The following is a 13,313-nucleotide window of genomic DNA, read 5'->3' as shown; positions in this document are numbered from 1 at the left end:
GGGAAGTTCTAACCATTGTAGTTCCCTTAGAGGTTGACAGTGATGGGTTATAAAGGTGGAGTTGTTAGCAAACTTGGCAATTTTATTGTAACATGATCCAAGTCTGGTGAGATCAAGTTTTCTGACTTGGGTAAGAATTGGTGCGGCATACATTAGAGTGGAGAGTAGATGGGTTTGGGCTAGAGTGATCCGTGCCTGTTCTGAGAGGAATTGCTTATGCCTATATAGGGTTCCCATTTTTTTGTGGACCTTTTTTATGGTTTGTGAGATATGGACATCGAAGAGTAGGTTATTGTCAATTTCTACACCGAGGAGTTTGGTATGGTCAGAGGGAGATATGATGGTATCATTTTTGGAAGAGATTGAAAAGGATGGGGGGTAGGTATAGATTTGTTGGGGGTGAAAAGTAGCAATTTTGTCTTATTGGGGTTTAGGATTAGTTGGATATCAGTAATCCAACTTTCTACAGAACTGAAGGATTCTTGTGTGAGTTGTAGAGTGGAAAGTGATGGAGCACAGCAGAGCAGATAAGAGTTGAATCATCAGCATACTATATAAGGGAGGCGTGCTGGGCGGAGGTGTGTAGATTGTTGGTAAATATGGAGAAGAGTAGTGGGCCTAAAATTGAGCCTTGTGGTACGTCTATTGTACTTAGGAGTAAAGGCGATTGTATGCATTGCCACTGAACTGATTGCTCCCTATGCAACAGATAGCTTTTAAACCAGGCAATAGTGGAAGGGGCGAAGGATAGGGAGAGGCCAGGGAGTCTAGAAGTTTGGAGTGTGAGACCATATCAAATTCTTTGGAGAGATCTAAAAATATTGCAGAAACAAAATTATTGTTATTTCTGTGAAGGTTGACCTGATTGGTGAAACAGAGGAGAGTAGTTGTGCTGTGACTTTGTCGGAAGCCATGTTGTTTGGAGGAGAGAAGATTGTGTGTGTTTAGGAATTTCATGACTTGAGAGTGAATACATTTCTCAAGCAGTTTAGATAAGGGGGATAGAATGGCAACAGGATGATAGTTTGAGAATACATAAGAATTGCTAGCTTTATGAATTGGTATAATATATGAAACTTTCCAGAGTTGAGGGATGTAGGTTTCCTGTATGGAGCAGTTGATGAGGATAGAAACTAGGTAAGATAGGGATTCAGCAGGAATTTGACTGGTAGACTGTCAGCTGCAAGGGTGGTTGGCTTTAGTTTTAGGAGGAGTTTTTTAACAGTGGAAGTGGGAACTGGTGAGAGAACAAAGGAGGGGATATTGTCAGTGCATTTGGTAGGCATATGTGTATGGTTGTTATTGGATAGCTGGGAGGATAGAGTTAGGATGGATTCTGCAAAACAGTGATTAAATTGGGATGCTATATCTTTGGTATTATTGTCTGAGGAGGGGGCTGGAGTGGTAATTTTTCCTGGTTTTAGAAGGGAGTTGATAGCATGCCAAAACGTTTGGGGGTCTTTTGAGTGTTTGTTTTGGACCCCGAGGAAATAGTTATTTTTTTCTAGTTTGGTTTGTTTCTTGGCCTGATTTCTGAGTTGTTGGAAATTTTGTTTGGCTATGTTAGTGTTATCCTTTTTCCAGATTTTCCAAGCTTTATCTCTAGACTTTAGTAAGGCTCTTGTGTCCCTACTCAGCCATGGTGCATAGTTTGCCTTGACTCTTATTTTTCTAATGGGTGCAACTTTGTTGAGTACGTTTAAGAGAGTGCTATTAAAGTATTCAACAGCTTGGTCTAAACCTACAGTTAGTATTGGATTCCAGTTAGTTTGTTTTAGAGTAGAGTTTAGCTCCTGTATGTTTAATTTATGGTCATCTCTAACTTGTCTAAAGGTTATGGGCTTGGGTATGTTGGTGCGTTTGCGTAGGAGAAAAGTGGGGAGATGGTCACTTGAGACCATCTGGTAGACAACCTGCCTGATAGTTTTGTTTGGGGCAATTGACTAGTGTCTAATCTAGAATGGATTGTTTATGGGTTCTTTTATTAACTCTAGTAGTTTTTTGAGTGAGTTCTGAAAAACCAAAGAGATTAATATGATTAGTGGGGTTGTTAGAATTACAGGCTATCCAGTCAGTGTTTAGATAACCTAGTAAGATAGTTTCTTGTTGCAGATTCTCTGAGGTCCACTGTAATATTTCCTCAATAGTTGGGGAGTTGTTTCCTGGGGGAATATAACAGCAAATATTATTTTTTGTTATTGTTTAAGCATAGAATTGTACCCAAGATTTTGGCATTTTGAAACTTGTGAAGTGGAATTTGTAGAGGTTTCATTTTGAGGTTATTTTTAAAGAAAATTGCAATTCCACATCCCTTCTTGCCTACGCTACCTAGTCTTAAGATACTGTATCCTGTTAGGAGGAATTCTTTGTTTTGGGTATTGGGTTTTAGCCAGGTCTCAGTGATTGCTAATATGTCTGGGGAGTAGTGGGTTATAAATGCATGTAGGTCAGGAATTTTATTGGATATGTTCCTGGTGTTGATGCTTAGAATTAGCAGGTCAGAGTTTTGTTTGTTTGAGGGTGGGGTATTAAGTGGACCTGGGTTTTGGTGCATGTCACCTGATATAAGTAGGCGCTTTATGATCAGTAGTATGTGTTTCATTGTAAGTGCTATTTCTAAGTTGGATCTGAATTATATTTTAGTAGTATAAGATGTAGTTATGTGGAAGTTATGTATGCGAAGTATACAGCTGTCTCTAAATAGTGTGGAACTGATAGGAAAGTTTATGTGTGAGTTTGTCTTTATGGAACTATGTGTAGTATGGAATAAAGTGTCTTCCAGTGGAGTGTTTGTGTGTATACAAGTGATGTTTGTTAGGAAGAGAAATCCTAAGGTGATTTGTGTTTTTTGTGTGTGTAGTAGTTTGGTGTAAGCGTTGTTATGATTTACAGGTTGGGGTAGATGTGAAAGCATGTCTAGTTGCTGCTTTGTGATTAAGGCAAGGAGCTAGATAGTGGGTGTGGATTTTTTTAAGGAGTAGAGGTTACTTATTAGTTTAAGGTGTGGTCGGGTGATGAGAATAAAAGTAGTAGTAGGGGTAGGTGGGAATTGGGGGCAGGATAGAGGAATGGAGTGAGCCATAGGCAAAGTGAGCGGGGCCAACCAGACCGCGAGAATGTAGAGCCAATCTGTATGCAGGGTCTGGGCAGAACAGTGAGAATGAGAAATGAATGGGTGTAAGTATATCACGTTCCCTACCAAATTCTATTGTAACTTCAATTTGTTCCTTTTTTCTTTTGTCTTTTAGTGTAAAAGTATAGTCAATGAGACTATTAGATTATTAATTCAGTCAAAATGGCTGTAACATTATTCCAGAGTACACTTAACTTACAGCGAGCACACTTCACAGAGAGGGGAGATGACTGCAGAAGAGAAGTATTAGTGTGTTTTAAAGATGGTGCCGTTGTTATCAGGCCCTTCTATAACTTCTGTCCTATGCATTCTTAGTGGGGAGGAGGTAGGGATGAATTTCAGGAGGAGTCCTGTGGGAGTGATTGACAGGTCTCTCAGCCAGATTCTGGAGGATGGGCAATTCAAAGAAAAACAATCAATCAATTGACTCAAACTGCAGGTAGGTGATATGGAGAGTGTGCCAAGAGAATAGATGAACTGCAGTTAAGTAAATGGCAATACAGTTCGGGGGGGGGGGGGTAAACTAGCACAAGTCAATTATTTCTGGTATTACTTAATTCTGGGGTAATGCAGTTTAGTTTGGAAGTGGATAGCTATTGCCATACAGAAATAGTCTAATATTGACTGGTCACAGATGAAACTGGTGAAAAAGGAACAGTTGAATGTAAAAGCCGTAGATAAAAATTAAAAATTTTGGCTTGTAACTCAGAGAGAGGTACAATATCCAGCAGTGTGTCATCAACTAGTGTTTGAAATGGGGACTTACAGGATTGGGATAGGACAACTGGGCTAGCTAGACAGGCCTCTGCAAGTGGGCACACTTTAAACAACAAAAACCTCAGTAAATAAAGGCATTAACACTAAGTCTTTATGCTCAAAGTTAAAACATGCATTGCTTCTAATATGAAGAAAAGTCTTGATTGCAGAGAAGCCTTTTTAATATTTTCCCTGGTATTGCACTTAAACTCAGCAATAGTACTTATTCAAGTTTGGAGGGTGGAGGGTGCACCTGCAGCCTAAGATGTTTAAGCATAGAGAGCACACTTCACAGAATGGAGAGATGACTGCAGAAGAGATGGCTGCCAAAAAAGCAATTACTAGAAAATGGAAATCAAAGTCTAAACCAATTTTACTAGAAATAGAGAAGATAGTAACAGAGATAAAATAACTAGAACTGGGATTTTTAGAAAAGGGTAGGAGCAAATTACATTGGAACAAATGGGAAATGTGGGAGCAATACATGCAGAGGAGGAACGAGGTTTAACAGAACTTAGGATTTGAATGAGCTATGCAATGGTTGACTAACAATGACTGAATATGTTAAAAGTGATTTGTATAAGTTTGCAGTTACAGTTGTCTGCATGGTTTGGAATGTATAATGTTTGCAACTGAATTTGTGTTGCTGTGGTTATTTTCATTTATATAAAAGTTGTAACATGGCCTATGTCATACATAATAATTTAATAAAGATGTTTCTTGTTTAAAAAAGAAACTTGGTGGTTGACAATGTAAGCAAAAACAGCAAGTCCCTTAACAAATGCCAAATCAGCAATACATGTAGTGCACCAAGGAAGCTGAAAGTTCTGGTGGAAAATGGTAAATAGCAACAACCCTATAAGCATACAGTGCTCTGGGTACCAGCCAGTAAGTACAAACAGAGAACCAAATGGCAGTGGTGAAGGTTGAAGTACTGGAGAGTGCTTGTCTCATTCCATGCAGATCTGTTTCTGCCTGGCTGCAGTGGAAGATGGACAGTAACAGCAGATATTCTACATGCTCAAGCAGATGACGGGAGATGCAGCGATATAAAGGTGAAGACAGAAGCTATTACTTTGGATCTTTCATAAATGTCACACCCAGAGCAATGTTTCTCTAATGATGCAGCAGCTACCGATATTAAATGTATTGCTGCTGCAGGGATAGGGATAACAATGTTTACCTACATTTGTCACTCAGTAAAGCCATATTATTTTCATGATACCAGGAAGCTCCAGAATGGAAGAATAATAACAAACAACAGGGGCAGTGCTAAATCTCCACATGTATTGCTGACAATGTCTTGGTAAGAAATTCCTACCCTTACATAACTGATGCCATGAGCTTTTGATGCCCCTTTTCCAATACCTCTGCAAGAGATTTTGAAATGTTGCAGGGATAATAATTCGGGCACTGTTCAACCACGACATTAATCAGCAATTAGGTACCTCACTGAAATGCAGTGTTTCATTATGATCTATAACAGTTCAATGGAGTTACTTGTCACACATCTCTACTTCATAGGTTCATAGGTTGATACTAGGCTATCTGCCCTAGGGCACTTATAAGCCTAGCCAGAGTGTGTTTGGCTTTCGCCACCCTTTTAGATTAGTTGACTGTGCCTCTGTATAGTAGGTCACAGAAGGTAGCCATATTAAGGTTAGTTTACTGTACCTCTTTCTAGCAAGGACACAGAGGTGATCCCAGGGGTAAACTTACAGTCTCCCATCCACTCGTCAAGATTTCTCTTGAATAGGGTCAGTGAGGGGCTCTGCCTAACATGTATTGGGATTGTGTTCCAGAGTGATTGGAGACTCTTGGATATGAATCTGTCCCTCCAGCATGTCCTATTTATTTCTGTGCTGAGGTTCAAGTCTCTGGAGCATGTAGCTCTAAGGGATTTGGATTTCTTGAGGTGGAGCATGTCCATTAATTCTGGGTAGGACATGGCTTTATACGTCAGGCACAGATTGCCTCTTAGTAGGCGGTATGCAACTGAGTACAGCTGGAGTTTCTTTAGCCAAAGTGCATAGGGCATCTGTTTGAATCCCTTGATCCTCTTGGTGAGGTACTTTTGGGGTCTTTCCAGTTGCTGCAGGTGTCAGGTAAGGTACATCTCAAATGGGGCATTGCATTCAATTATGGGCCTGATAAGTGATGAGCAGAGGGGCACAATGACCTCTCGATCTAGATGTGAACCCTTTCGTGATAAGGTGGGCTATATAGAATATATAGAAGGTCTTTCTAACTACTTTGGCAACGTGATTGTCAAAGGAGAGATTACTATCTACTTGGGTCCCCAAATCCCTAATTACTTCTTCAGTACTTAATGGATTACCACCTATGTGGTAATTTGTGGGCACTTTGTTTTTCCCAAAGGGGATGACAATACACTTTTTGACATTTAACTTTAGGCCATGGCTCTGGCACCAATTATCCGTCTCTGTGAGACCCTTTTGGAGGATGCTTGTGTCAGCCGGAGAGTCGATTATGGTGCCCAGTTTGCAGTCATCTGCAAACTTTGTCAGCCATAGTCCACCTGTTTGCAAGGTCCAGGTAGGCAGTGTGGACTACCTCCCTTCATCTATGGCTCCTTGTTTATTATTTCCATGATGATACGCCCATAGCACCTGTGCATCTGTGATCAGAGGGAGACTACATTCTGTTGAGATAGACATTTGCTCTTTTGGAGGGGAAGGGGGGGGGGAGAGGTTTGCACTGAACCTTTCTGCCAGGACGTTGGCAATGTCTGTGGGTTCAGTGTATTTTTTGTCATTTTGCACTAACTCAGAGCATATCTGGGAGTTGCCTCCCAGGTTCCTGACATAACTAAAGAAGGCCTTGTGATTATCCTTAATGATTTGTGCAATTTTTCTTTCGAATCTTTCCTTAGATGATTTTATGAGGGATCGTAGTTTCTTGCTAGTACTAATCAGAGACGCCTTCCCTTTTTGGGATTTTGCTCTATCATGTAGTAGCTTCCTCCTTCTGTTATATAGCTTATTTATGGCCGGGGTCCACCAGACAGGTCTCCTGCCTTTGGAGGAGTGAGTCTTGGTTTTATTTGGGATAGCATGCTCCATGCATTCCTGTAGGTGTCCATAGAATGCTTTTGTAAAGGATTCTGTGTTTTGGGCCGTAGTTTCCACTGGCCCGGGGCCTTTGAAAGATTTCACCTTGGTTTTGAGAAGTGTGAAGTTTACTTTTGAGAAGTTCTTCACCGTGGTTTCCTTGGCTGGGGGTGGGGATGGAATATGGATGTCCAGTGAGATTAATTTATGGTCTGATCTTACCAATGAGGGGTATACCTCTGGTGTGGAACATAGAGACCCCATGTTGGTGATGACCAGGTCCAATATGTTTTCCCCTCTTGTGGGAGTGGTGACCAGTTGTTCCATAGCATTTGAGTTTATAAATCCTAGGAACTGTTGGGCAAGGGTGTTTGGGCTTGAGTAGTTTTCCCAATCAATGTTTGGGTAGTTGAAGTCACCCAATATAATGGTGTTTGGTGATACCTTCATATTTTCCAGTGTTCTCAGGAAAGCAGAGTGGGGTTCCTGTGTTTGGGAGGGTGGTCTGTAGCAGGCTACAAACTGAAAGGCAGTTTTGTGCACTGTTAGTTGCACATGGATGGTCTCTGATGCTTCGTGCAGTGCCACTAACCTGGAGGTGTGGGTATCTGATGTATATGGATACTCCCCCTCCTTTTGTGGTTCTGTCCGAGTTTTGTGGCGGAAAAGCATGGTATGAAGTATAACCTGGTAGTGCTGGGGTGCTTTCAGGAGCTTTGAACCATGTTTCTGTTACTGCACAGATATCGATATACTCCATACTGAGGAGAGTCTCGAGTGCGTGCATCTTGAGGTTTAGACTTCTGGCGTTGAGCAGCATTACCCTTAGTTTTTTCTTTGTGTTGTCTATGGAGGTGGGTTTGTCTTTTGAGCCTTGCCTAAAAAAGGCACTATGGGGGAGGCAAGAGCCTTTGCCAGTATTTGAAAACCCAGGGGTGACAGGTGCAAGCCGTCCCTAGAGAAGTAACGTGGCTTGTCGAGCATGTCATCCCAGGCTGACAGACACTGGATCCCCTTTGAATGACACCAATACTTAACCAATTGTTAAAATTGATCATTTTGTCTTTATACTGTTGCATCATTCCTGGTGAGGGCAAGATGCTACTCAAGGTCAGGGTCATACCGGTCAGGGCTACATGATCAGAGAGCTCCTCTATGTCTCTTTTCATGTAGTCCAGGGAGGTATTTCTCAGGTCATTCACACCAGCATGGACAATGACGGAGTCATATTTGTACTTGCTTTGGAGTGACCTGAGTGCATGTGTTATGTGGCGGATCCTGGCACCCCACAGGCAGCTTACAGTGACCTTCTCCTTATTCAGTCTGGTGAGTGGGACGTCAGTATGCCTGACAATAAAGACGCCTATTACAAGTGTATTCGGTGTGTTGTTTAGCCTTAAGGGCTGTGACTGTGTGGCACACTGACTTTGTGAGTTATGTGTTACGTGGGTATTGTTGCATGGTGGGGTTTCTTGGATGTCTGCTTTGGAGGTCTCTGCTGCTTAGGCAGATTTTTGTTTAGAGCCTCCGAGTATGTTTTTGTGTGTTTATGTGTTTAGTTTGCTGGTGCGATGGGTCTATGTGAGACTGGATTTGTGGTGTGTGTGGTTACCTTTTCCTCCTGACCGGCTGTGCCAGTACTGGGTTGAGAGAACTCAGCCTCCAGTTTGGCTATATAGTTGCATCTCTCACATATGTTTGAGCTTGTTGGGAGGAGGAGAGGGTGGTCTGTGTACATAAGGCAGTTGTAACATTGTCTCAAGATTCCCAGATTCACCAGCTGGAATGGGGAGTAAACCCGAAACTGGCCTTTGGACATACCTGAAAAGTATAGGGAACTACTTATTGACTGATCAGAAAGGACCAATAGGGAGCAAGTACTTAAAAGGAGTATAAGAGGGTGTAGTGCTTAAGTTTATTAGTGTTTACCTGTAAGTTTACTTATATGAGCAAGTGCTGGGCTTTAGAAAGAAAATAGAGTGCTTATTTTGAGATTTAGAGCCGTTCTAAGAGAAAAAGTGAAGAGCAGACTTTGTGGAGCCAGAAATAGTTTAAACCCATTTAAGCGGCGCTGCCCGATGCTTTGCTATGCACAAAACAAAGCGCATTTTAAAGCAGGGGACTTGAAAGAGCTAGGAAATAGCCCAAAACGGCCAATAAACAACTAGTTACTGGGGTGAGACCACTCCTCCAGGGACAGATAGGCTGCTCAAAGCTCCCCACTCTCACTGGTGAACAGAGAAGCTTCCTCCTATCCAAGTAAGGATAAGGGGCAACACAGGAACGTGTACTGAAGTCCGGAATACAGCAAAACCTGAATTCAGGACTATTCTAGCACAGTAAAGGCGGGAAAACAAAGATATATATTTTTGGGGTTTTTTTTTCTTTTTTTTAGGACAGTATTAGAGGCAGAAAAACACAGTAAATGCTTTGCACAGGCTAGCGCACTTGAGTGGGCAGCCTTAACAGTTAAATCAAACAACAAACAATGACTTTAAAGTGCAGGTAAGCAAAAAATGCAATAACAAGCTTATTAAGGTATTACAGCAGTCACAAACTCGCTTTTTGGTGAGAAAATGCAGTCGCTAATGAAAAGGTAGCAAAGAAATACTTAATCAGGTAGTAGTCACACTTTTTCGTCTCTCTGCTGCTAGCACCACTCTGCAGGACCACGAGGAGCTTGGCTGAGTTGGAACATCAAAAATAAGACTAAACAGGAAAATCTATACATATACTTTTCTGATTTACTCATCAGGCTGATCCTGTAACATTACTGAATATGAAGAACTTAATTACCTCATATGGAACATCAAGTGCCTACAGTCAAGAAAGGTGAAGAAAGGAAATATTATTTTGCTAGCGTGCCTTAAATTCAGCAACATGTGTTGCACAACTTCGTGTGAACGATTGTAAAATGAACACTTCACTTCAGGGTCTGTGCTGTACGTGGCATAGAACTTCCTCCATAGCTTTCCCTCGTTTGGCTGTATCTAATGCAAAGATATATAGTAACCCTAGAGCTATCTCCTACAGTAGTCACTAATGTTACATCAACTACTAAGACTTGTAGTTCTCGCTCAGATAAATGTCATAGCAAGGCCTGCATGAAGATAGAAACAACATCCATCCCAAACATCTTAAGAGTAAAAGGTTTTAAGAAAATTCCTAAGACTTCAGGACACAAAGAAAACTGAAGTTAAGCTACAAGCTTGTGCAAACACATGTAGTTAGATGAAACGTTCAGGGCAGCTTCAGCTCCAAAAACATCCTTGGTTCACTAATAAAGTGAAGCAGCCAAGTCTGATTGTCTCTGCCTGACTGCAACTGTCTTGTCTTCTCTACATTACTTTGATGGGCTATTTAGCCCACACATTTTTTTTCTCTATAAATCAGAGTATAGTATACAAGTTCAGCACATAAATCATTAGTTAAGAAAATGCTAGCAAAAATGAGCCAGGTATATTATATGACTGCAATAAAATATATCATTATACAGTAGATTCTTAGAACAAGAAATTCCCACAGACATCAGTCTAAGAAACCCACTTTAAGAAATGCAGTTAACACTTGAACACAGTTAATAAAAGTAAACCTTAGAATGATTCACTGAAAACATGCCTTCTGCTTCAGAAAAAATAGTGCATAAAGATTAGAATTTCCTCATATTTGCTTTGCAGACTGGTGTTTAATTTTTTTCACCCACTTTTACCTGAAACAGCACAACATACTTTACTGGCCTTGACACACCAAGGATACTCTCCTTTTTTGCAGTTTAATACATATTACATCTTAACCTTTTACATGATGTCTTTAGTAATGGTCTTCCTCAGTTTTGAAGCTACTCAATGCATTAAAATGTGAGTAAGATCACCGTCGTCTGGACTTTCATGACAGATTACTGCAGACAGACAAGGTGACTATCAAGAATGACTATATTCAGGAGTGGCAAAGTAACTCCAAAAAGTGCAGAACAAACACATTATTAGAATCAAAGAGGACCCAATTAAATGCCAGTGAATCTCAGCTGTGAAAGCATCACATGCAAGTATGACAAACCCCAATGATTCCAGATGTAAAAACAGCAACTGACAAATGTCTCATCAGTTCTCAGCAACTCACTGAAGGGTAAGGGGTTGATGAGAATATGTGACCCTAACCAAACATCGTCTTCATTTCAAATCTTTTAATTCATGCTCTTAGTAAATATGTCTGAGACAGTTAAATGATGACATGTCTCTGCAAGTATGTGCATTATATCTATATGTGTAGATGTCTGCACTCGTACATGGTGGCCTGCAAGTCTGTGTACTTTTGCATCTATAGGTATGGAGACGTATGTGTATGTGTGCGTGTTTGTGTGCACAGATCCATGCATGCATAGTTGTATGCACATATGTGTATATCTGTGGATGCATGTTTATATACATATGCATCTCTAAGCATGCATGTTAATGTGTATGCATCCTTTACATCCCTTTAAGCAGCCAGTTTAACACTGGACTAATGTAAATATATTGCTATAACAATGTTGAGGGATGCATGTATCCCTTAAATTTATTTAAATGTCAGGTTTAACACTTGAGTAATGGGAGTATGTATGCTCCAATTATAATGCTGAGTGATGAGTGAGTGTCCTAACCAAGAATTAGCAGCTCATTTTGTTCACCAGTGCTTCACCAGAGGCATCTATGGACTCATTAGCGGTAGCCTGCCTTCATTTTTCCAAAGATCTGTGCCATGGCAGCTGAGGAGACTACAAGATGGTCATCTGATTTTTTTAGGCTTTCATATATGTCTTCAGCACACACACACAGAGAGACAAAAAAGCAGGTAGGCAAGACAGATAAACACAAAACACACACACACACACACACACACACACACACACACACACACACACACACAGCCTGTTTTTACCAGTACATATCTTTGAAAAAAAAAATCTTCAGATTTTTGTGAGAATACTTGTAAATAAATGAAACGACCAAGAAAGTAAATAAATACAATAGTACAAAATAAGCAAGGAGGCAATGGAATTTAACATCTATCCTAGCGAAAGTAGTATAGCTAAATAAAGATGTATATATACATCACCACAATATGAAAATAAGGAAAAAGGATGAAAGACTTAATTTTCAAGCATCAGTTTGAATGAGACTCTGGAAACCGTCTATGTATATATGAGGTTATTGACAGATTGGGACAATCCCTCCAAATCATTTTATTGTTTGCTTCCCTCTTTTATGATGGTTTGGTTAGAGCTGAAGTTTCACAATCCCCCATTCTTTGCCACCGTCTCCTGTGGGACCCATTTGAAAACAAGCTGCTGGACTCCAACACTGTAATGTCTAATGGAACCAGTTTAAACTAATTAAGGTATACACAGCTCCCAGCATCACTGCTGTTCATCTGTTACTTATTTACCAATACAAAGTAAAAGAAGAGGTAGCTGATAGTTATAAACTATAGGGCAGGGTGCCCTTGTGAAGTATCACATGGGGCACATTAGATTTTTTTTTTCTCTATTCCTAGTTATGAGTATGACATCCAGATTCTATGAGGATGGAAAAGATGAACTACCCTCCACCAGATTTCAAGACAGTTGAGCATCGCTCATATGCCCATCTGCAGGACTAACAAAAGATGTTGAGCTTTTTCCCGTCAAGCTTGACAGCTGGAATAGAATTACGGTGATTTATTCCAGCAATTGTCTTTCTGTGAACCAGTCAGATAAAGAACTTCTCTCTCAGTCCTTGTCTTTTGCTGCACTCTCTGAAAGTAATGTTCGTGTGTGCACATGTATAGGTATGAAAAAGCTTATAAAGAATGCAAGGATAGTTCCTTCTTATTCCAGAATGAAAAGCCAAGCAATCAAACAGTCATAATTCTCTGTTCAGACATCACTTTATAGAAGATCTGCACAAAACAAATGACAATCCAGGGTGAAAAATCAACTTTTTGAAAATCTTTATAGTCCCATGAAATGGAAATATTTTGTCATTTTTTTCTGAATTCATTTTTAGTTTACAAAAATGTGACACAATGTGATGTACTGATTCATCCACAGAGATGCATTACATTCTGTAGCTTTTAATCCAAAACACAAGCATTACTCCATTTTTCAAGCTGTATTCTAAACGTTATTATGAAAGGGTGACCTTCATAGCCTGTTGATGCAGTAGCAGCAGCAGAGGTGGCTTGTTCCGCATCAGGAACCCAGACTTCTAAATGAGCACATGACCTAGTAACCAGGCTGATAACTGCATCCAAAGGAAGCCTAAGCCAACCAGAGACAGACAGACAGACAGAGAGAGTGGGCATTTGCTCAGTCAATAATAGCAGCCCTTCAGTGA

The 13,313-nt window shown here is 40.5% G+C and overlaps 1 protein-coding gene across 1 annotated transcript in view; it reads right to left on the bottom strand.

Moving 5' to 3' along the window:
* The window catches only part of LOC122787586 (2-(3-amino-3-carboxypropyl)histidine synthase subunit 1-like), a 2,760,216-nt gene that overhangs the window by 470,527 nt on the left and 2,276,376 nt on the right, over window positions 1–13,313 (bottom strand). The window lies entirely within an intron of this gene.

Source organism: Protopterus annectens, chromosome 13.part0, assembly GCF_019279795.1.
Source record: "Protopterus annectens isolate FY-2018-M chromosome 13.part0, PAN1.0, whole genome shotgun sequence".
Classification (NCBI taxonomy): domain Eukaryota; kingdom Metazoa; phylum Chordata; order Ceratodontiformes; family Protopteridae; genus Protopterus; species Protopterus annectens.
Note: the sequence above shows the minus strand (reverse complement) of the source record. Positions and strands in the feature narration are given on the sequence as shown.